This window comes from Copidosoma floridanum, unplaced genomic scaffold (genome assembly GCF_036245765.1).
Source record: "Copidosoma floridanum isolate Cflo_tuat_1 unplaced genomic scaffold, Cflo_Japanese_pri ptg000022l, whole genome shotgun sequence".
Lineage (NCBI taxonomy): Eukaryota > Metazoa > Arthropoda > Insecta > Hymenoptera > Encyrtidae > Copidosoma > Copidosoma floridanum.
The window spans coordinates 2,637,746-2,662,922 of record NW_028321899.1 but is presented as its reverse complement, the minus strand read 5'-3'; the positions used below and the strand labels follow the sequence as shown (position 1 = coordinate 2,662,922).

The following is a 25,177-nucleotide window of genomic DNA, read 5'->3' as shown; positions in this document are numbered from 1 at the left end:
GCAGCCTTCTAGCGCGTTAGCATGATTTTACAAGCCTTACATTTCGACGATGGAGCTAAACTATGATTAAAGTTTCTTACATTTCTTTCAGAACAATCTTTATAGATTTTTTTATCTCTTCGGCGATGAGAAACGGATTTTTATGGACATCAAATTTTTCACAGACATATTAAAAGACATTAGAGTCACTAGGAAAATTGTGGAGTGGTTGATTTATAATTTTTAGAGGTTGGTTTTTGTGAGTTAAAGTAGCCACGAGTTTGTAAAGAGCCCCACACATTTAGGATCCTGGCCCGATCACAGGTGAGTCCGCCGTCCTGGAGGTGATAATTTTCATACCTCTCCAAGGCTAAGTATGAGGGCCTTACAACTAAGACGAAGACAATGTGAATTCGTCGTTGAACACACTACGGCATCATCCTTGCACCAAATTTCCTTCTGCAGGACAGCGTGCCTTTGCTGGCTTCACTACCATAACATTCTGGGGAGCGAATCATTCTACACATCTCCATTGGAGCAGTCGTCATCATTCCCATAAAATGCCATGGTAGCAGTAATTCTTAGATTTTCATCATCTTTGATGAAAAGCTTATATATTTCAAACTGTAAAAGCTTCGAACGGAGGTACTCCACAACCTCATATAATATGAGACCACCGCGATGGAATCTAGAATCTTCTTATTGTCTGAGATCTGGTTTAGAGATGAGGCAACGTCAGAACCATAAAAAGATCTTATTTGTGCTAACAGCAAGGTTCTTTTTTATCTAGTGGTAAGCCAGAGGGCGGTGATCTAAATGTGACCTCTGATTCCAATCCAGCACACTCGAAAAAAGACCAGGGTTGCATCTGCAGTTGAAGAATCAATAAATTCTTTGACATCCTAAGAATTTTTTCGTTTCAAAGTTAAGTTTCTAGTGTTATTTATGATAACTATATCTCATTTAACATGAGCTCAGTGTAAGCCCCTGAGTTAGGCAACGTCTAAGTATTTGGTTCTCCGAGATATTAAGAGTTAATATGGATTACGCTATTACCTAGGGATTATCCCCAGCTGGAAGAAAACCTGAGGGTGACAGACTACATTTGACCTCGAGTTTGGATTTAGCGCACCCAAAAACCTAAAATATATGGGTCTTGTCCTTAACTTAGATAACTTTTTTTTGTGTGCCTGTGTTATTATTTTCGTGCTCCTAAGATCAGGAATAGGTTCTAGTAGAAAATAAAATACTACGAGACAAAAGTTAGCAATTAATAATAAATTGAAATATTTCAATACATACAAGCTATACTTATCATGTATTCTTAGCTGCTTAAAATATTCTATGCATCTAGCGTAATTAGATTTTTAGCTAATGGCTGTTAATGTTACTATCGTATTTTTTTCATATATTAACTTTTTTAGCACATACATTTTGCCATACACTTATTGTAACAATTATCTATGTATTTGATTTCAATTCAATTTGTTTATTTACGTCGTAAAGATACACGTATATCAGTATACTACCGTCAACATATCCTTACTGAATGACGCAGGATTTTTTCACCCTCCCACAACCCCCTTCTCACATCCCTTTTCACCATTTTCTGTTATAAATCTGAAATTCTATTTAATATCCTGGGCCATAACAACTCCTTTCTCATTCATTATAGTTTGCTTATTTGATAGATTATTGATAAAGTAATATGTATACTTACACAAAAAATAATGAACATAAGATGAAAATATGCTGACATACTTTCTTTTATTTTGACTTGTAAAACTTCTTATCTATTTTTATTATTACCTGTATCAATGATGAAAATGGACAAGAAACTTTACCAGCCGAAATAAAAGAAACGATATCCACATATTTTTTTCCAAATATTTATATACATACGTATGAGTATACAAATTTTTTTAAAAATAATTTATTATATAAGTTAACTGCGATGAATAAGAAAGGAGTTGTCATGGTGCAGGGTGTTAAGTAGGGTTTCAGTTTGATTACAAGTATACACATATATACTAGTAGAGATATGGTCTCGTGCGCACTCCACGTGCCAACCCCTACAAAGTTTAAAATTGATTCATACAATTAAAAAGCTTTTTACTTTTTTTTTAATTAACAATCTTCTACTGAAAAATAATAACTAATCTCATCAAAAATATTAGGGCGTTAAATTTCGAGATAAAATATTACAATATAAAAATTTTAATGATTTTAGCTGTTTTCTGACCATTTAATTATATATTATAAGCCGGTTTTTACTCACTCTTCACACCATGATCATAAACTAAGAGTTGCGTTATGTAAATAAGACATACTATATGTACAATATACATGGATTCAAACGTAATGTAACTTGATGTATTATGGATACTTTCCACCTTGTTAACTACGTTAGTTTGGAAAAATCTTATTTGTAATTAAATTTATTGTTATTTAGACAGAAACTTAAGAAATAAAAAAAGTTTTTATTTAAGATATTGTACAGTGGAGGTTAAGTGTCAATAAATATTAAAATGACAGATATCTCAAAAAAGTTTAATTTTTTTTAAGAAGGGGGGTGTTGATTAAGCCATTCTTGTCCCTGTTATACAGTAATCTCAGAAAAAATTATAAATTAATTGAGAAGGTACGAAGGGGATGTGAGCATTAGGATTCCATGCTTACCTCATAGTAAGATATCTTTACAATACATTTTATGTTTCTGTGGAAAGTTGTGAGGGAGGGCTGTGAGGTTAGAAAATAATTCCATATGTACCCTTTTTAAATATATTTTCATTGAAACAACATGACTTTAACACTTCCTCAAAATATTTTAAGTTTGTGTGATAAGGTCGTGGGGGGGGCACTTAATTCACGTAGAGTGCTGTAAAAGGGTAGTTAGGGGCGTAGGGTTCACATAAATTTTATTTTTTTAAATTCACAGAGAAATAAGAAGAATTTTTTCTTGCACTGTAGGGAGATTACAAGATGCTGTGAAGGCTTTAAAGGGACCATGGGGGTATGTAGAAATGGGTGGACACCTTTGCCAGAATAACTACGTAATACAAAAACAGATCAACATGTATGTATAGTATGCATTCATATATAATCTTCTAAATATACACATACTACCTTTGCGACGCCAATTCTTCTGTTGGTCAGCAGAGACACTACTATGTTAATGTTGCTCAGCCAGACTGCATAAAACCTTGGGTCTACCCGTATTTAGTGCATTTGATCTTTGGGTATTTTATACACGCCACAAATAGTAAAGTTACCTATAAGTCATAGCGCTAATTTTAATCTGTACTAACTGTTGGTAGGTTCTACCTCTGACCTACTGAAGGCCGTGATCACGCGTCTGCAGGAAAGAGCTGTGGATTGTAAATTGCATCTAAAAAATTCCCTTACGTATATTTTAACTCTATTGGGCTATGCTTTAAGACTGCCGTAACGCACAACGCACATCGCTGTGGCAGCATTTGCGGAATACACCAATAACAACTGATTACATCTTTTATCACAGCAATTGCAGAGCCTAACCTTTCAAGCATAAGTTTCTAGAAAGAGCATTGAACTATATACATTCGTAGAGTGACAAGGCAGCCTGAGTTTTAGTAGTAGAGTGAATTGAGGGATAGTAGCGTCAAGGCATGATTTTGCCCTTGTGGTTTTTGTTATATCAAGGACTAACACTTATATATACGTATGTAAATACTACTGTGGCCAAATTATAAATATTAATTTAAAATATGTAACTTAATTGATTTTAATGGAAGAGAAATTTATGTGAGACTTTACTCAAAAAGGCTAAATAAAAAATGTATATGATATAACAGCAGTAAAGTAAGATGAGTCTATGAAAAAAATTAACGAGGGTGAGGATTATTATTCATCCACAGGATGAAAAAAACTGGCACTGTGGGATTGCTGCCAGGATAAAAAATTGTAACAATAACGTTTGTATTTTTTAATGATGAGGAATCATTTTCTGTAGGAAATACTTTTGATGCTTTAGTGTAACGAGCAGTGCTTTTAGCAGGGGCCAGAGGAATAGCACTATATAATAATAATGGTAATAAAAATAATGATAATTATAATAATATTAATGGTAATAATAAAAAGAATAATTATAATAATAATAATAATAATAATAATAATAATAATAATAATAATAATAAAACATGACTATATTTTGTTGGGAGCCAAATTTCGTTTATATGCTACATTGATATAAATATTCATCAACGTGCCAGGGGCTCTATCACAGCTTTTGACACCTCGCAAGAGTCAGTATTTTTTTCGATAATTCTTAGACTACACATGCGCTGAACCATAGTTTTACTTGAACTATCGAAAAAATACTGTTTTTTGCGAGGTATCGAAAGCCGTAATAGAGCCCCAGGCTCTTGTTCTCTTGAACTACTCCCTTCTTTTAACATTGAGATACTTTATTAGTGACATTAATGAAGTATATTTTAATTAATTTAACTCACTGTAACTTTGCTCGCACTGAATAATTGTTTTTAAAAATGTATTTGCAATTTAAATTGCTATATATATGAACTTGTATTTACCAGATTGTATTAATCCACCTTATACAAAAATATTTCACTGATTTTTTGGTAGCTTTGAAAATCGAATTTTTATTTTTGGCCTATGTTGCTTTTTTTTCAAAGAATCGCATTTTTCGTCAAGGTCACGTTGTCGTAAAATCATTTGAAAGCAGATTCAAGATGTAAACTGTAATGTTCTAATTATGCTACAGTTTTTTTTGCTTTTTAACATTAACAATTTTTAATCGTTTTTGGTCTTTTCTTCTAGTGTCGGGTGTTTTATTTTACTCATATTTTACTCATCCTAAAAGTATCCACCATGCCTTGAGATGCTTGCACTTAAAATTACCACTACATACTTTGCAAGATGACAAAAATTTCAACGTAAGAAACCATGTTTAAATCCTCAAAAGTTTGTGTGTGACATGCATGGCTTGAACCGAAAATCAGTACGAGTGCTACCTACGCACGACACAGAGTGCACATAGGCTCCACGCACTACACCTATGATGCTCATAAGCGAGTATCACATTTTGTACTTAATTTAACTTATCTTATCCTATAAATATTTTAAATTAACAGTGTTACTGTATAAATCATTACGTTATATATATGACTTGACTCATACAGTCCAAGTGTAAATGGTGTTCTAGCTACATTTCTTGACTATTTTTCCGTTTAGATGCTCGTAGCAAACTGTAGTACAAACATACTTGCACGCTCGCACTGCCTTGCACTGCCCAGTGATCTACTTTCCCTCCCTCTTACGAAATTTCGATCAGGTCACGTGTACTCATGTCAGTTTAGCATTTTCTATCCACCCTAAAAAAAGTGCACATCGCTGCTAAAGAAGCTTTTCCTTCAAAAGTTTGATAAAGCTATAAGAATAAACCAAAATGGATAATAGATATCAATTGTCAACAAATGTACAAAACGTTGACACGTCAAAACGTACAGTTCTGAAAAAACCTTGGTCTAAAAAAATGGCTCTTAGCAACAAAAAACTAAAGCTTTTTTCTGCCTGCGTGAAAGAAAAAGTCGTGATGAATAAGATTTTTGGGATCTAGTCAGGTGTCGTCTTCAATGAGTCAGTTGCGCACTTCCAGATTTTCTACTTTGAGTTCCCTATACATTTTTGGACGTATATCAACTGAAAATGTTGGTTCTTTTAAAAGAAAAAACTTTTTTCTAACGCTATCTGCCATCTGTTTAAAAAATATGATGTTAACCCAATATTATACAAGTAGATAGATGTAAAAATTTCAAGTTGCCAATTTTAATAACAGAATCGACACTTTCTGTCCTGAGTTTACTGATTAATATACATTAAAGAGAAAAAATTGTGACGTGGTAGCTAAAGCTACGACGACCCTATATACTTATATTTACGGGCAAATCATCGGTGGCTACCGAGTTCTATAATAGTATGTATATTTGCTATACATATATATTTTTGACACATTATTTAATGTGTGTTCTCGGTACTACGGACTACGAGCCAAGAGAAGAAAGAAGGACTGAAAGCTATGAGAGCGGTTGATTGTAAGTGAAGTATGGTTGATTATGTGAATTTAATATGAGTTGCTACGTATCTCTAAGATTTATGATTAGTATGCTTATAAAGTGGCGCTCCCAATTTGAGAATGCTATTTGCATGTGCAAGTAAGGTGAAGACATAGTTCTGTCCAGCCACTTTAACTCCTAAGCCATCGCTTAGGGGAAACTAAGAATTGACTTTAGCAGGTGGCTAATACTAGAGAATACCATCGTAGTTGTTACGTTGCTATCCATCCTGCAAAAAAATCTTTGTCCCAGAATCTCTACCGATCAGTCTGGATCCCGCAGCATGTAAAATCTGCCATTATCAAACCCCCCCCCCCCACACATGCCTGAAGGGTGGCGCTAAACTATGTTGATAACCCGAAAATATACCACACCCTGCCACATATTCCACCTTAACTCGCTCATGCCTCAATCGGGAAGTAATAAATTTTCTAGATAGTTGACGGGAGAAGCCATAAAACAGAATGCACTCACCACACTAGAGAAGCCCCACATCTGGAAAGAATTTGCAACGCAAAATCAAGCACATGCCAGACCTAGCATGCTCAAAGATCAGACATATGCTGCTTAGCTTAAAAACTAGCCCAGCCCCACAAGCTCCTGCCTGGCCAGCAAAATCACTAAAGCAGTGTAACTAATCCAATCCAAAATCGCGTGACTTTCACGGATCACACCACACAGCTGAAATGGTGAGCCTTCTGTCCTCAGCTCTGGACTATTTTTGACGAGCTTTTAGAAATAGTTGACTAGGTAATAAGGTATACTTAAAGTGTGAGAGTGTGGTTCTTTCATGTCATGTCCACCCCAGACTTCAAGCCAAGGCAAGACAACTGCCACCTTACAATCAACGGCTACGAGGAAGAAAGTACCTGCTCTAGAGATGCAAGTAGGCACTAGAGATGCTCTCCATGTATTCCTTCTGTGGCTAGATTCCTTAATTAAAAGGATCGCCACATCTTTTTTATTTACAGACGTCCGATTTTATCAAAATCCGAAGTATCTGGGCCTCCCCAGTCACTGGATCAAGTCTCATCTACTCTCGTCCACACACAGAGTCACGGGTGGTAGCCAGTCTCCGCAACGGTCTAAAGCGTCGTTGTAGTTATATGAGTGTTTGGAGGATTATGTTGAAGGATGAAGGAGTTATGAGACCTTTAAGAGAGGAGGGATGCCAACAAATTGAAGCCTTTTTAACTGACCTAGATTGCAAGCAGTGAGGTTATCAGTAGGTAACGTATAGCGTGAGTAGGAGTAGTAGTATTAGTAGAAATAGTAGTTGTGAAAAAAGATAAAGTTTATTTTATTTTAATTATTAACTTTTTTTTTTTTTTTTGTAAAAAAAGGAAAAAGGCCTTAATGCATACCACAGTGACAGCAGTCCTGTAGGCCTCAGTAAGTTTTTTTTCAATAGACCACTTACACGCTCTAACCCCCCCCCCCCTAGTCTTCGATACGCAACAAAGAAGTCCATTTTTATGCCCTTAGTCCACTGAAGCTGCAACATCTGGATTTACTTTATCAACACCAGAGACAAAATTGTCCAGACTGCATAAGTGAGATATCTTGGGATCGTCCACGCACTTTACGTATTTACAGTATCACCAACTTATGGAACACCGGTTGATAAACAAAGCTACTCAGACTAAGTATTATTGACTTTACCGACAGCATGGCTACAATCTAAACATATGACAATGTATTTTTCAGATTATAGTGCTTGATCAGCGTCATTACATGAAAAAAACAGTAGTAGTAGGAAAAGTAACAAAATAAGCAGTAGAAGTAGTAGTAGTAGTAGTAGTAGTAGTAGTAGTAGTAGTAGTAGTAGTAGGAATAGTAGTTGTAGTTTTTTTTTTTTTTTTTTTTTTTTTGTAGAGGAAGGGGTAATGCATTAAGGCACACCACAGTGACAGCAGAAGTGTGAAACTCGGTGAATTTTTTTTATTAGACCACCCATACCCACTAGAATCCCCCCCCATGCCGTGTGGCTTTCAATCCACCCCGGAACCGCGTTAGCATTACTTCAGGGTAGAGCCACCAGGGAGACCATCGCGTCTCACAGCATTAACGAGCTAACTCACAACCATTTGCTAGAGGTGCTGATGCTCTCGAGTCATTAAAAGGACTCAGGGTCCCTAAGGACCAGCACCTCGTCTAGCGTGGTATAGTAGGCCACCTACTTAGGCAGCACCACTATAAGCTCAATGCTTTCCCTTGCTGATAGGTCAAAAGTACCCAGCACAACGTGAGTCCACATGAGCCTGTATTTTAACTTAAGACCTTTTTGCCTTATTTTGATCCCGCTTGGGCCTTATCCCAGGCCTCTGATAGGGCTCTTCTAAATAAAGGGCAGCTCCCGCTGCCTGCTTCGTACTTGTTGTCCGTTGTTGGGCAAAGGAAGCACCGTGCTGGGCCTGGACACTCTTTCTTCCAGTGGTTTAGGCTTTTACACCGGAAGAAAAGCTAAGATCTGTTTTCGTTCTTACAGTTGCCTGAGACGTGTCCATATACCAGGCATTTGTAACATCTTGTTACTTTTATTCTTCTTCGAATTTAGCAGCTTACAAAGCTAACTCGTAACCTGCCTTCCTTTTCTACTTGTCTGGCAGATGCTTCGTCAACCCTTATTAAAGCCAACCTATGTCCTCTGGCGTTTGGCTTTAAGAGAGCAACTTCTGGCTCCTGGCTCTGATGTCCAAAAGTGCTAGCGAAAGCCGCTTTGACCTTATCTTACTCTACAATGGCATCTAGGTCTCGGACCTTTACTGTCACTTTTCTGTCGCTCATTTTGACAGAACCCTGTCCAGCTACCGAATTTGCAATTGGCGGTGAGAATGCAGTAGCATTTTCCACACCTTTGGCTTTAATAAGTATGTCTTCTTTTTTTGTAGTGACACCACTTTGGACTACCACTTTAGCCTTATAGAAGTCAAAGTTCACCTTCATAGTCTTCAGCACCGTTGCAAAGGTCTGTCCTTCAGCCATCTTCACTACTGCTGTTGTTGTGGCGTCCACTCTCTTTTTCTGGCTTTTTTTGTCATTCAGTAGAATTTCTTCTTGTTTGCCACTGCCTGTTTTCTCTTTCTTTGAAGACATAGCCTGCTGGCGTTTTCCAGGGCTGTCCAATGGGCTCCTCTTTCTCTTACTTCGTTCTATTTTCTTCAAGGCGGTGTTTAGGGTTCGTTTCTGTGCATGCCGTCGGTAATTATCTCGCCTTTTTTCCCTCCACTGCAGAAATTCAAATGACTACTTCCAAGCGTTGGTATACAAATTTTTTTCAGTAAGACAGCCTTTTTTTAGCACCATTGCCTCTTAAAGATGCTTAAACGCCGCTTTAAGCCCATTTTTAACAGCGTTTTCTGTGTGACCGTACTTATTATTAATCAGTTGTAGCGTCTCTGTAATGTCATTCGTTGCTGATTGGACTTTATCAACAACTTGCTGTCGCTCAACTCCGAGCCTTGTGACACTTTCTTCTGAAGAGGCAAGCTCTTCTTGGGTCTGGTGGCTAAATACCGACACGTTGCTAACCTCGGTGTCGTTAGTGCCTATACTCGACAGGCTTCCTCTTCGTCCTTTGACTGTAGGGAAAGACCATGGAACATTTAACTGTCCCAGTTAGCCATGAGACACGTCTTTGTGCCCCTCAAATTGGCATTTTTTTTAATATCGTACTGACCCGCGAAGGCCAGCACTACCCTTTTTTTCTAGAAATAAGTATGCGGAAAGGGTTTAAACCAGGGCAGCAGCCCTTTCTGTTACCAGAGAAAACTTCTACTTGCTTGGGCTGGCCGGGAGTCGCCATTCTCCCTCAGTCTCACCCACGGAGACTGCCCTGGCGTTGAGTAACAAGCGTAAGAACGGTGTTCGTGTAAAATGTATGTATATGTTGGTACACAACGGTCATCTCAGTGAGACGAGCGGCAGGTGTACAGTCCTACGCCTGCTCAGACAACCCAACAAAACGGGCTGGCGTAAGGCACTAAGGTGCCTTCTCAGTGGTAGTAAGCCTAGATTATTTGGCCCACCACGTCTTTTTTGTTCATTAGGCGTACAGCCATATCAGATGTGGTTACCCAGACTCACCTGGGCCTCATCATCTGGCTTCACCCGCTGCTGGGCCCCCAGCGCCACACGCAACCCAGAACAATTCATAAGTATCCTTGTGTTTGTTTAGTGAGAGTGTGTGATGCATGTATCTGAGAAGAATGTTTTAACTACCACTTACTTCTATACGCGACGGGTGTAGTAGTAGTAGTAGTAGTAGTAGTAGTAGTAGAAGCAGTAGTAGTAGTAGTTGTAGTAGTAGTTGTAGTAGTAGTTCCAGTCGTAACATGAGTTTTTGTCGTTTTTTTTTCTTTTTTTTTCTTTTTTATGCAGAGAGGAGAAATGTATTTAGGCACATGGTAGAAACAGTAGTATTCTGGATCTCAGTGGATTTTTTACATTAGACCACCCATACTTACTTAAACCTTTTCATGCCACGTGGTTTTTGTTCCACTCCAAAACCATGTCAGCATTACTTCAGAATGAAGCTACCAGGGGGAACATTGTATCACTTAGCATTATTGAGATAGCAAGCCATAATTTATGGGGGTGCTGACTCTCTTGAGTCCTGACGAGAACTTGGGGTCTCTGACAATTAACACTTGTTTTGACCCTCTGTTAGTATGCTTTATATGTTTCCAGCAACCTTAAAAGTTTGATGCTTTCTCTGGCAGATAAGTAACTTCTTAGTTCAGAATGGCTACATTAGCTCACACTATTTTAAGAAATTGGGACACTTTATTTTTGCGCCACTTGGGCTTTGCTCCTGGCTTTTTCTAATACGTGTCTAAAGATTAGGCAGCTCCCACTGCCAGTTCCGTGATTTGTGTCTTCTGTTTTGTGCAGGAAACAGTGTGTTGTGTTACCGCAGTTTTTATTTAGGTGTTTGCAGCTTCCGCATTTGAAGCACAACTTCGATCTGTCTTACTCTTTACAGTCATAGAATACAATACCATACCGATGGTATTTGAAAGACTTTGTTACAACTACCCTTCTTTTAACACGGCAGAAGACGTAGCTGATCTTGACCCAGCCTGCGTGTTCGACTTCTTTGGCGACTGTTTTTATCAAGGGTTACAAGCGTCATTCTTTGGTCTTTAGCGTTTGCTCTGAGCATCTAAATTTTTACATCTTAGTTACATTTTGCCGTTTTTCAGGGCATTCTCAGGGACTTTTATTTCCTTCGTCCGTGGGATTTTTTTAAGGGCAGTATTCAGAGTTTTTTACTGCTCATGACGACAGAAGTTCTTTTTTTTTCTGTATTGCAAGAATTTAAGAAACTTATTTCACGATTTAGTGTAGCTCTCTTCTTTAGCCATGACAACTCTTTTAGTCACCTCAGCTACTTTTAGGTGTTTTCGCGCAGCCTTAATGCCATTGTAAATATTATTTGCTTATGTTAAAGGTGCGATACTCAGAGCGAATTTTGAGTGGGATTGGACGTGGGCGACTATGAAAGGCCGACCATGCATTGAAATAATACTCAAAACAATAAATAGTTACATCAGCGATGTATTTACACATTTAACTTACATCCAATTAAAAAATTGAATCGTTACGCCATTTTGAAGCAATAATAATCCTGCCGTGGAATTAGAAAATATAAACAATTAAATCGGGCCGCACGCGGCGTTCAGTATCAAAGCGATATACAATGGCAGTGATGAGTTATGGCGACATTTACTTAAACCGCAAGATTATTGCTATCTAGCTTTGTGTGTTCGGGTGTGCGTGGCTTGCTGCGCTCGGGGTAGATGAGTTTGCTGTGTTTTAGCTCGGAAGGTAAAGCTCGTGGCCGTAAAGTGGCAGAGTAGTTCGCTTGCTGCTCCAGTCTGGGTCCTCTATTCCTCAGAATGATACACCTGACGACAAAGCAGGGCTTAGCCGTCGGTGCTCAGTCCAATGAAAAGGGTATCTCGAGACAGTGTGGTGTTCCAGACGATACACCGGACGACGTGGCAGAACTTAGCCGTCGGTGCCCAGTCTATATGAACGGTGTCGAGATAGCGTATCAGCCCTCTTCAATGCTCCTTCATTTGCAGTCCCCGAGCAACAGGCTGAACCCACGGTGCTATTTTATCAAGCCACTATCGGTAGCTGTAATGATATGTGGGGGTTCGTGATTGGCCCCCACCTCTCTCTCCGCACAGGGCACACGGCACACCATACACAACCTTACACCATTTTTGACAGCGTTGGCAGTATTTCACTACTCTTCCTTTATAGCTTTAACAAATTTTTCAAGTTCACTTGTTGTAGATTAAACTTATTAAATCTGTTGATTTTGTTTTGCTGTCAGCTCTGCATCATCATTTTCTATGTAGTAAAGCTCATCTTGCGTTTGGTTGACAAAGATAGTAACGTTACTCTCCTCACTCTTGTTACTGCTGATACTTAAGATGCTTATTCGTCGTCCGTTACCTTAAATGGCCGTGGGATATCCAACAGTCCCCACTGGTTAGAAATAGCATCTTTGTAGCCCCCCACCCCAGAATCTATGGGGTCTGCGACAGTTGCCCAAGCTTTCACCAGAATAAAACTGCCAGTGAATTTTCTCTAAGAGGTTACCATCTTAGGTGTTTGTTTTGCATTGAAGTTCTTCATTTTTAGTTTTTTTTAAATGACGTGGGACCTGTAAAGGGTAGCACTACCCTTTTTTCCCTAAAATAACAATTCGGAAAGGGTCAAAATCAAGGCAACAGCCCTCTCTGTTTCAAGAGAAGAATGCTGCTTGCTCAGGCCAGCTGAAAATCACCACGCTCCATCAATCCGACTCGTAAATGTAAGTATAGTTAGAGTGTAATTCCTGTATATAAGAAAAATGTTGTGTCACCGCTTACTTCTATTTACGATGAAGTGCTAGTTTTTGTTGGCTAGACCCAGGAGTTTAGTTGCCTATTGCCACTCATACATAAGAAGCGTGCCCTTATCCACTACCCGAAAAACACCTGGTATGGAGAAACTAGCAAAAACTCCACCGGAAGTAGAAGTAGTAGTAGTAGTGGTAGTATTTATAATAGTTGTAGTAATAGTGATAGTAGTAGTTTTTTTTATTTTTTTGTGGTGGGAGGGAAAATGCATTAAGGCCCCCCGCAGGGACAGCGGTAGTCTAGGACTCAATGGACTTTTTTTTTTTTGAACCTATACCCTATAAACCCCCCCCCCATGCCGCGTGGCTTTATTTTCAACCCAGAACCGCATTAGCATAACTTCAGGGTGGAGCCACCAGGAAGATCATCGTATCTCACAGCATTAGCGAGCAAGTTCGCCACCAGTTGCTAGAGGTGCCAATCCTCTCGAGTCCTAAAAAGGACTCGGGGTCCCTTAGGACCGGCACCCGTGTTCTAGTGCTTCATTTATGCTTTCCCTTGCTGATGAGTATAAATACTTAGCGCAGCTTGGGTCCGCATCAAACTACTCAACCAACGAAGCCATCCACTACCGTTCACCCCTCTTCGCTGCTGAGCATCTCAGAGATAATGGTTTCAGGAGTGGGTGCAACGCCGATCATGTCCACCAGCTGTTGGCACTCACGGTGCCATCTCTCACACACGAAGAACGTATGTTCGATGGTATCATCCAACGCAGGCCAGTAAGAACACCTAGGTAATGCCTTCACTGCCATGTGATGAAGATAGGCATCGAACTGGCCATGCCCGGAGAGGAACTGGGTGAGGTGGTAGTTTACCTCTCTGTGCCCTTTTTTCACCCATAGCTGCAGGAGCAAATTCAGGCGGTGCGTCCATCTACCCACACCGGCCCAACCCCACTCCTGTTGCCACGTCGTCAACGTTTCCTTCCGCCTGTCGCTATCGCTTTCGTCGCCAGAGCCCAGGAATTTCCTTCGCTGCTTCCGCGCAAGCAACACGACAGGAATTGTTCGTGTTATCACCATAGCAGCAACGGAGGAGATCGTGCGGTAGGCACACGCAATTCTTAAGGATCTGATGCGCTACACCAAAGTTAGGTTCTCTCGGGCGTCCTTCCTCACGAGTGCATCCGCCCATACTTCCACGCCGTACAGCAGGATCGAGTTGGAGACCGACGCAAGGAGCGGTCTTTTGGCTTCCCGTGGGCCTCCAACATTTGGCATTTACCGTAAAAGCGCCCCAGAGACCCTAGCGGCTTTATCGGCTGCTCTCCTAATGTGCTCCTCGAAGATGAGTTGTGAATCGGTCCACACTCCGAGGTAGCGCCCCACCAGACTCACGCAGATTACCTCACCCACAACGCTTAGGTGAAAGTTCTCCCCAAACCATCACTGTCTGGTGAGGACGACCATCTTCGTTTTTCCTACAACTAGCTCAAAACCGTGATCCCGGAGCCATCCCGATACTATCACGACCGCCCACCATATTTTGCGCTCAGCCTCCTTTCGCGATCTCGCTGTGACGTGCAATGCTATGTCGTCAGCAAAGCCCGTCAGTTTGACCCCCGAAGGCATTATAAGGCGCAAAAGTTCGTCGTAGACCAGCTTCCAGAGATCGGGACCAAGGGCAGATCCCCGTGCGACCCCCGACGTCAAACGTCATCTTTCGTGTCGTACCGGAGTACTTAATTCTGAAGGTAACTGTCCAGGATCTTGCTCACGTAGTCCGGCACATTCTGGCACTTCAGGGCCCTTACTATGTCCGACCATTTCGCTGAGTTGAAGGTATCCTTTACGTCGAGAGTCGCCAGGATACAGACGCTCTTCGTCTTATGAGAGGGCTTCCATGCCTCCTTGACCGACTCGAGAACCTCAGCCACAGCCATAACTGTCGATTGCCCCTTTCGGAACCCGTACTGATTTTCTGAGAGGCTTATTTTTCCTCTAAAGCGGGTCCTTATCAGCCTCTCTAGCATTTTTCCAGCATTGTGCAACATACCTAAGGGTCAGAATTACTACGGGACCAGGGGGGGTGGCTTGCCCTTGTCCAGAAGAACACGCCTTTGGATCTTTCACCACTCGCTAAACAATCCAACGCACAGGCACGCATTAAACATGTCCAACAAAACGTGTGGCTTCTCCGCAGCTATAATCTTGAGGACCTCGGACGGCACCCCGTACGGACCAGGGGCCTTTTGCCCTGGCGTCTTCGATACCACTGACCTTCATTCATCGAGCGTGAAGAGAGGTACTTGTCCTCCTGCCTCCTAGCAGGATGCACCAAAAAGAGGCAAGAGATCACTCTCTCCAAAAGAGAATGTTCTATTGGTGGCGTCGGGTCCAAGCCACAAAGTCTTTTTAACGCGATCCGGTAGCCCAGGCCCCACGTGTCCTTATCTATCTTGGCGATCAGCTCGCGCCAGCATTGGTTCTTGCTCACCCTGATCGCCCTCACCAACGCTTTTTCTGTTTCCTTGTACGTAGTAACAGCTGCCCCGGCGCCTTCGCGAGTTCTGTGTCACTGTGCAAGACGCCATTGATGCTGCGCCTCTCTGCGAAAATTAGCGATGTCTTCGGTCCACCAGTAGCATGAACGTCGACCTCTTCCGGCAGACCTTTTAGGCATACACGCCTCACGACATTCCTTGACCCGTCTCGTAGTGCCGCTCACGAGTGTCTCGGCTTTCTCTTGATGTGTGATCTTGTTTAAATCTGCTGGAGGTGGCGCGCTGACCATGACTTCCAGCAGCAAATCTCGGTTGAGTTTTGCCACGTTCCACCCGGCAGCGCGCCTTCGGATTACATCTCGCGAGCCTGCATCCCGATTCTCGTTTACCACGAAGCTGACATACTGGTGATAACTGGCGGTGTAGTCCTCCAGGACTCGTTAATCGAAGACTCATGACACCATTTCTGACGACACCAGCGTGAGATCGATGATTGTTTTCCAGTTATCAGGTCGCCTGAACGTTGCTGAACCACCAGAACTTATGACGATGAGATCCAGCCTTGCAGCCATCTCTAACACCGCCCGTCCTCTGGGGTCGGTTTTCGGCTCCCCCCAAGTGATGGCCTTGGAGTTAAAGTCACCGGCCAGGATTACATCACCACTTTCCCTGCGCACTCGAACGGTATCCTCGAGTTCGGCAAGCCGATCTCTAAAGACACCAATCGAAATGTTAGAGGATATGTAGCAACTCACATAGAAAGCACTCCTACACCTGATCCACACGAACCCGTCTCCGCCTCCGGTATCGGATACGGAGAATTTGTCGCTGCAAATCAAGATGGCTGCACATTTTGTCCTGTCGCAGTACCAGCCCCAGCCCGGTAGCGTGCGGGATGGCTCGTTCATAAAGAACATATCCGCACCCCAGGCACAGGAGATCTGGCACAGCAGATCATGCGCGAGCACGGTCCTATCAAGGTTCACCTACTGGATCAGCGCCATTTCTTAGGCGCTACTCCCACAGCCGCCCATAGGGCTCCACACCTGGCAGACCCAGCGACATGTCTGGTATCCGGCGTTGGGTTCACGTTCTCGCACAGGTAGCAGATCGCTTCTTTTTGTGAGCAGCTCCTTGCCACGTGACCCTTTTTGCCACACCTGAAGCATGCCCCGGCTCTGTCAGGCATCGCCACACTGATTAGAAATGTGGCCGAACCAAAGGCACCTGTAGCAGCGCTCAGCTCTAGTCCTGGGCCGAATCCTGCAGTTGACCCAGCCAAGCCGTAGGTGGTCTATTTTGTCGAGGACCACCGCCGCAGACGCAGGAGCCTCAACATAGGCGACCCTGTTTCCTCTGGCCGCTCTCGACGAGAGCCGCACCACCATCTCTGGTGCAGCAGCCTCGTCGAAACGACCTTTTACCGCCGCCTTAACCTCCTCCTCGGTCAACGTCCGGTCGATGTCCCTGATCTCCCAGGTCGAGCGCGGGGCTAGCGTCCTCACACCACCCGCGTCCGCCACGGCACTTTTAATTGCCTCGGAGAACGCATCGCAGTGCTCGGACACGGTATTCTTCAGTTCGACGAGGACACCTCCTGTCCTCGTCTCCCTGACAGCTCCCACGCTCGCCCTGGTCCCGGCAACGTCGACCCTTTTGATCAGGGCCAGGACCTCGGCATACTTCTTGCCTTCTGCTGGCACAACTAGTATTGCCTCAGGCCTAACCCTTAGACGTCTCTCCCTTACGGTTTTGGGGGTTTTGACCGTACTCCCTTGGGGCTTGTTCTCCTTAGCGTTTTCCTTCTTCTTTTTTTCCTGCTTTGGACCTCTGTCCATTCAGCTTTTTTGGCTGGATCCTCTGCTGCAACACCCTCTGATCGCAGCTGAGGTCCAGCCCCCTTCAACTTTTTTACGGCCTTTCCTGACATCAGCTGAGGGCTCGGGGTCTCTCCCCCTCGTCCTCGCTTCCTCTTTTCTGCTTGTTCAGCTTTTGCCTGACTTTTGTCCAAAGGCAGCTCTTCTTCTCTCGTGTTCCGCTCCTGAAGGCTCTTCAGGACTCTCATAGCGGTCACCGCCGCCACGACATTGGTCTCTATGGTGCCTGCCGTGTTAGAGTGCCTCACCATGAGCGTCCCAAGCCCCTCCAAGGCCCTGGCCAGGTTGTCGAACGCCGCCTGAGCAGCAACGTCCAACTTTCTGCCCCAAACGGGCTTTTCCTTTTTTTCATTGATGGAAGGGAATTCCCTCACATCAATTACTCCACTGAATCCTTTTCCGGTTGATGTTGAAAGCGCCATGTCTAAAAAACACAAAGTTCATCCCAAGGTTCCCACCGACCCATCTGGATCCCTCACCGGTGGAGGCTGCCGTCCGCCCCCAACACATGTCTGAAGGGCGGTTTCGGTCCGGGTAGGTAACCTCAAGATATAGCACACCCTGCCACGCTAGCCCACCTCCACTCCCTCGAGCATCACGCCCCAACCAGAAGCGATCCACTCTCTGGAGAGTTTCCGGCAGACATCACGTGGCAGAACGCACTCACCACACTGAGGGAGCCACGAAGAGGAGCAAGCCAGAAAACCAAAAACGCCACGACAGCAATCTCCCGAGCCCAGCGAGAAACCGCAAAGCCAAAAAGGAGCAGAAGCTAAATAGAAAACTGCCACGCCCCCACACCCACCCAGCCCAACAGTCCCCCCGCCAAGCCCGCAAGGCCACAGCAGCAGCGCGACCAGCCCGCCCTGGGCCGCGACCTCCCCAGTGTTAGCCGATTGACTGGACCTGGTTAAGAATCCAGCCTCCCGTCTTGCAGTCAGCAGGAGCCAAAGACAGCTCGCGTCACTTCGGCACGCAGCCTCGGTATCGCCTTACTGCCCAGGATCTCCCTTTGGCCACTCACGGGTCGCACCGCACGGCGAACACGGCGAGCCTTCTACCCTTGGCTAGGGACTATTTTTGAGGAGTTCCTAGAAATAGCAAACTAGGTGATAAGGTATTGTAAGAATGAAAGGTGTGTTTCTCCTGCTTCATGCCAGCTCCGGCCCACGATTCGAGGCGAATACAACCACCACATCATTAACACCGGCCGAGCGAGAGAGTACCAGCTGGTATGCACTAATAGTGCCCTCCATATAGTCCGTCAATGGCCAGATTCCTTAGTTAAAAAGATCGCCACATCTTTTTTAATTTCGGACGTCCGACTTTATCAGCGGTAAAGATACCCTGGCCTTCGCAGTCACCACATCGAATCTCACCACCCACTCCCGCCCGACACAGTGCTACGGGCGGCAGCAAGCCTCCGCACGCAAACTAAAGCATCCATGCTGCAAAAGTATGTCAGTGTCGATGAATGTTACTGTTTAAAGGGTTATGTGAAAGGATGGAGGAGTTTAGATGCGTGTAAGAAAGGAGGTATGCCGTTTGTTTAAAGCCCCCTCACCTGACCAAGGCTGCAAGCAGTACAGTCTTCGACAAGGTAACGCATACCATGGAGGGGGAGTAATAGTAGTGGTAGTAGTAGAAGTAGTAGAAGTAGTAGTAGTAGTAGTAGTAGTAGAAGGAGTAAAAGTAGTTTTTTTTTTTTTTTTGTAGAGGGAGGAAAAATGCAATGAGGCACACTGCAGGGACAGCGGTAGTGTGAAACTTGGTGGATTTTTTTTAATAGACCACCTATACTCACTAAACTGCCCCCCCCCCATGCTGCGTGGCTTTTAATCGACCCCGGAACCGCGTTAGCATTATTTCAGGGAGGAGCCACCAGGGAGACCATCGCATCTCACAGCATTAACGAGCTAACTCGCCACCATTGGCTAGAGGTGCTTATGCTCTCGAGTCCTGAAAAGGACTCGGGGTCCCTGAGGACCAGCACCTTGTCTAGCGCTTCATAGTAGGTCACCTACTTAGCCAGCACCACTATGAGCTTGATTCTTTCCCTTTTTGATAGGTAAAAAGCACCCAGCGCAGCGTGGGTCCACATTAGCCTGTCTTTAAACTCAAGGCCTTTTTGCCTTATTTTAATCCTGCTTAAGCCTTATCCCTGGCCTCTTCTGGGGCTCTTCTAAATAGGGGGCAGCTACCACTGCCTGCTTCGTGCTTGTTGTCCGTTGTTGAGCAAAGGAAGCACCGGGTACGGCCTGGACACTCTTCCTTCCGGTGGTTCAAGCTTCCCCACCGAAAGCAAAGCTTGGATCTGTTTTCAATCTCACAGTTGCATGAGACGTGTTCATTTCCCTGGCATTTGTAACATCTTGTTACTTTAATTCTTCTTCAAATTCGGCAGCTTACAAAGCTAACTCATAACCTGCCTTCCTTTTCTACTTGTCCGGCAGATGCTTCGTCCACCTTTATTAAAGCCAGCCTCTGTCCTCTGGCATTCGGCTTTAAGAGAGCAACTTTTAGCTCCTGGCTTTGATATCCAAAAGTCCTAGCGAAAGCCTCTTTGACCTTATTTTTCTCTACAATTGTATCCAGGTCTCAGACCTCTAATGTCACTTTTCTGTCGTTCATTCTGACAGTACCCTGTCTGACTAGCGACTTTTCAATTTGCTGTGAGAATGCAGCAGCATTCTCTACACCTTTGGCCTTAATAAGTATGTCTTTTTTTTTTGTTGTGACAACACTTTAGACTGCCACTTTAGCCTTATTAGGGTCAAAGTTCGCCTTTAGAGTCTTCAGCACCGTTGCAAAGGTCTGTCCTTCAGCCATTTTCACTACTACTGTTGTTTTGGCGTAAACTTTTTTCTTCTGGCTTGTTTTGTCATTCAGTGGAATTTCTTTTTGAATGCCACTGCCTGTCTTCTTTTTCTTTGAAGACGTAGCCCACTGGCGTTTTTCAGGGCTGTCCAATAGGCTCCTGTTTCTCTTACTCCGTTTTATTTCCTTGAAGGCAGTGTTCAGGGTTCGTTTCTGTACATGCCGTCGGAAATTATCTCTCTTTTTTTTCCTCCACTGCAGGGATTTAAATGACGACTTCCAAGCGTTGGTATACGAATCTTCTTCAGTAAGATAGCCTTTTCTTAGCACCTCTGCCTCTTGAAGATGCTTAAGCGCCGCTTTAAGCCCATTTTTAACAGAGTTTACTGTGTTGCCGTACTTATTATTAATAAGTTGTAGCATCTCTGTAATGTCATTTGTTGCTGATTGGACGTTATTAGCAACTTGCTGTCGCTTAACTTCGAGCCTAGTGATACTTTCTTCTAACGAGGCAAGCTCTTCCTGGGTCTGGCAGCTAAATACCGACCCGTTGCTAACCTTGGTATCGTTAGTGCCTTTACTCGACAGGCTTTTTCTTCGTCCTTTGTCTGTAAGAAAAGGCCATGGAACATTTAGCAGTCCCTGTTGGCCATAAGACACGTCTTTGTGGCCTTCTCCATAATCTGTGGGATCTGCGTCAGTCACATGGGCTTTCACTGGATCGGAACTGCTGGCAGATTCCCTTAGAGAGGTTACCGCCTGAGGTACTTGTTTTACATCGACGTTTTTCATTTTAGCATCTTTTTAGCGTCTTACTGACCCGCGAAGGCCAGCACAACCTTATTTTCTAGAAATAAGTATTTGGAAAGGGTTAAAACCAGGGCAGTAGCCCTCTCTGTTACCAGAGAAAACCGCTTCTTGCTTGGGCCAGCCGAGAGTCGCCACTCTCCCTTAGTCCCACCCACGGAGACTGCCCTGGCGTTGAGTAGCAAGTGTTAAAATGGTGTTTGTGTGTAATGTATGTATTTGTTGGTACACAACAGTTATTTCAGCGAGACGAGCGGCAGGTGTACAGTCCTGAGACTGCGCAGACAACCCATTAAAACGTGCTGGCGTAAGGCACTAAGATGCGGCCATGTTGCCTCTTCAGTGGTAGTAAGCCTAGATTAGTTGGCTCACCACGTCTTTTTTGTTCATGAGGCGTACAGCCATATCAGATGTGGTTACCCAGACTCACCTGGGCCTCATTATTTGGCTTGACCTGTCGACGGGCCCTTAACGCAAGCCCGGAAAAGGACCCGCCACACGCAACCCAGAACAATCCATAAGTGTCCCTGTGTTTGTTTAGTGAGAGTGTGTGATGCATGTATCTGAGAAGAATGTTTAAACCGCCGCTCACTTTTTCACACGACGGGTGCTAGTTTTTGTTGGCCTGCATTAAGCAATGGAGTTCCACCTACGGTAGCAGCAGAAAGCGAAGAACAAGGAGCACAAGCAGAGCCGGCCCATGCATCCACACCGATGGAGGTATGGGGCACTAGTCCCCCGTCCACATCGCCGCAAATACACACGCCAACGCCACTCACGCTCCTCGATCCACGCCCCTGACCACCACCACAGACACCACAGAGAGCCACCCCAGCTGCCCATTGTCACCTCATATTTTAAGAGGATGCCTCTATCCGCCACCAGGGGAAGCGCCCGGTATGGAGAAACTAGCAAAAACCCCACCCAGGACAAGTCGTAGTAGTAGTAGTAGTAGTAGTAGTAGTAGTAGTAGTAGTAGTAGTAGTAGTAGTAGTAGTAGTAGTAGTAGTAGTAGTAGTAGTAGTAGTAGTAGTAGTAGTAGTAGTAGTAGTAGTAGTAGTAGTAGTAGTAGTAGTAGTAGTAGTAGTAGTAATAGTAGTAGTAGTAGTAGTTCCAGTCGTAACATGAGTTTTTGTCGTTTTTTTTTTCTTTTTTTTTCTTTTTTATGCAGAGAGGAGAAATGTATTTAGGCACATGGTAGGAACAGCAGTATTCTGGATCTCAGTGGATTTTTTACATTAGACCACCCACACTTACTTAAACCTTTTCATGCTACGTGGTTTTTGTTCCACTTTAAAACCATGTCAGCATTACTTCAGAATAGAGCTACCAGGGGGAACATTGTATCACTTAGCATTATTGAGATAGCTAGCCATAATTTATGGGGGTGCTGACTCTCTTCGGTCCTGACGAGAACTTGGGGTCTCTGACAATTAACACTTGTTTTGACCCTTTGTTAGTATGCTTTATATGTTGCCAGCAACCTTAAAAGTTTGATGCTTTCTCTGGCAGATAAGTAACTTTTTAGTTCAGAATGGCTACATTAGCTCACACTACTTTAAGAAATTGGGACACTTTATTTTTGTGCCACTTGGGCTTTGCTCCTGGCTTTTTCTAATACGTGTCTAAAGATTAGGCAGCGCCCACTGCCAGTTCCGTGATTTGTGTCTTCTGTTTTGTGCAGGAAACAGTGTGTTGTGTTACCGCAGTTTTTATTTTGGTGTTTGCAGCTTCCGCATTTGAAGCACAACTTCGATCTGTCTTACTCTTTACAGTCATAGAATACAATACCATACCGATGGTATTTGAAAGACTTTGTTACAACTACCCTTCTTTTAACACGGCAGAAGACGTAGCTGATCTTGACCCAGCCTGCGTGTTCGATTTCTTTGGCGACTGTTTTTATCAAGGGTTACAAGCGTCATTCTTTGGTCTTTAGCGTTTGCTCTGAGCATCTAAATTTTTATATCTTAGTTACATTTTGCCGTTTTTCAGGGCATTCTCAGGGACTTCTATTTCCTTCGTCCGTGGGATTTTTTTAAGGGCAGTATTCAGAGTTTTTTACTGCTCATGATGACAGAAGTTATTTTTTTTCTGTATTGCAAGAATTTAAAAAACTTATTTCACGATTTAGTGTAGCTCTCTTCTTTAGCCATGACAACTCTTTTAGTCACCTCAGCTACTTTAAGGTGTTTTCGCGCAGCCTTAATGCCATTGTAAATATTGTTTGCTTATGTTAAAGGTGCGATACTCAGAGCGAATTTTGAGTGGGATTGGACGTGGGCGACTATGAAAGGCCGACCGTGCATTGAAATAATACTCAAAACAATAAATAGTTAAATCAGCAATATATTTACACATTTAACTTACATCCAATTAAAAAATTGAATCGTTACGCCATTTTGAAGCAATAATAATTCTGCCGTGGAATTAGAAAATATAAACAATTAAATCGGGCCGCACGCGGCGTTCAGTATCAAAGCGATATACAATGGCAGTGACGAGTTATGGCGACATTTACTTAAACCGCAAGATTATTGCTATCTAGCTTTGTGTGTGCGGGTGTGCGTGGCTTGCTGCGCTCGGGGTAGATGAGTTTGCTGTGTTTTAGTTCGGAAGGTAAAGCTCGTGGCCGTGAAGTGGCAGAGTAGTTCGCTAGCTGCTCCAGTCTGGGTCCTCTATTCCTCAGAATGATACACCTGACGACAAAGCAGGACTTAGCCATCAGTGCTCAGTCCAATGAAAAGGGTATCTCGAGACAGTGTGGTGTTCCAGACGATACACTGGACGACGGAGTAGTAGTAGTAGTAGTAGTAGTAGTAGTAATAGTAGTAGTAGTAGTAGTAGTAGTAGTAGTAGTAGTAGTAGTAGTAGTAGTAGTAGTAGTAGTAGTATTAGTAGTAGTAGTAGTAGTTGCTAATAATTTTCTTTTTACTAAATAAGCAAGCAAGGTTGCTACTGTTTGTTAGAGGTATCATTTTTTCTGACTACATAAAGACCTTGGAGTTTTTAAAAAACGTTGTACACCTGATTTTAAACAAGCATTCAACATATCCAGTAGAACTTATGATTCCTTTGCCGCCACGATTTTAAGAACTTAATACGGTATTCTGTTTAGTTCTAGAGCCTGTAGCTTTTGTTGTCCTGATATTATTTCTATTACTTTTATTAACGTGAGTAATAAAACTTTGCTTACTACGTCTGCTTCCCTTTTGGATGTACTAGTGAAAAAGCACCGACAGTTTTTGACATAACCGACGGCTCTATGAATGAGCTATGGGTTTAATTTTTTTAAATTTCTTTCACTTGTTTGCATCTATGTAGATTATAAACACCTTAAATGCATTTTTTCTCTGCTAAAAAAGCTAAAATGTAAGGTTGAGTCTACGACACATTTTTCACATGTCACTTGACCTAGCCGATTTCTAAGGCATACTAACGTTACATCCGACTTTGATTCGTAGCATGGTAGACCTTATGAACTGATCTGTCTCTGCTATGCTTAAGCTTCTTGTTACAAATATTAAGGGTTATGTTAGAGGATATATAGTGGCTGACATAGGTTGCCCAGTGGGATGAGCTTCATCGGGCGTGTCTTTCGTTTTCAGTCACCTTGAAGGCCACACATCTCGCTTATTGTGCATAGGATGAAGTTTAGATGACGTAGTTACCTCTTTGTACAGGTAATACACCAATTTTTCAGTATGACAGTCAGTAGCCCAGAGTCCACACTTGCTGCAACTCTAACATGTCCCAGCCCTACTTACGCCCTTGCTGTTACTTGTACGGTTCCTGAAACCTAAGCATCTCAAACATCGCTCTGTCCTACTTTGTGCAAGGCCAAATCTGCAGTTTATTCAACTTATTTAAACGTGAGATATCTTGTCTCGCACTCTGTCAGCAGGACTGATCACTTAGGCAAGAGAGCTTCCACTTAAAAAGCTGGAGGCCAATGGTACCTTGACCTTCTCTATTTCATCTGCAAAGAGAGCCTTTTTGGCTACTCTTATCCCTACATTGGTTAAGGTTCGATTAATGTTTTTTTTTTCTTCAATTTCGTTTTTGCATTGCTTTCTGTATTTGCAGAGAGGAAGCAGACAAGATGGAGCTTATACTTTTGCCTATGTTTGATCTCTGTTTGAAAGGGCTTGCAATTACTGTATCTTCTTTTTCCTCCCCCCCCTTTTTTTTATTAAAATAGAGTCAAAAACTGTCATTAGC

At 43.1% G+C, this 25,177-nt stretch overlaps 1 protein-coding gene across 1 annotated transcript in view; it reads left to right on the top strand.

The window, feature by feature from the left end:
* Window positions 1-25,177, top strand: part of LOC149374067 (low-density lipoprotein receptor-related protein 2-like) — a 645,855-nt gene that overhangs the window by 547,908 nt on the left and 72,770 nt on the right. The gene's annotated exons all lie outside the window — the stretch shown is intronic.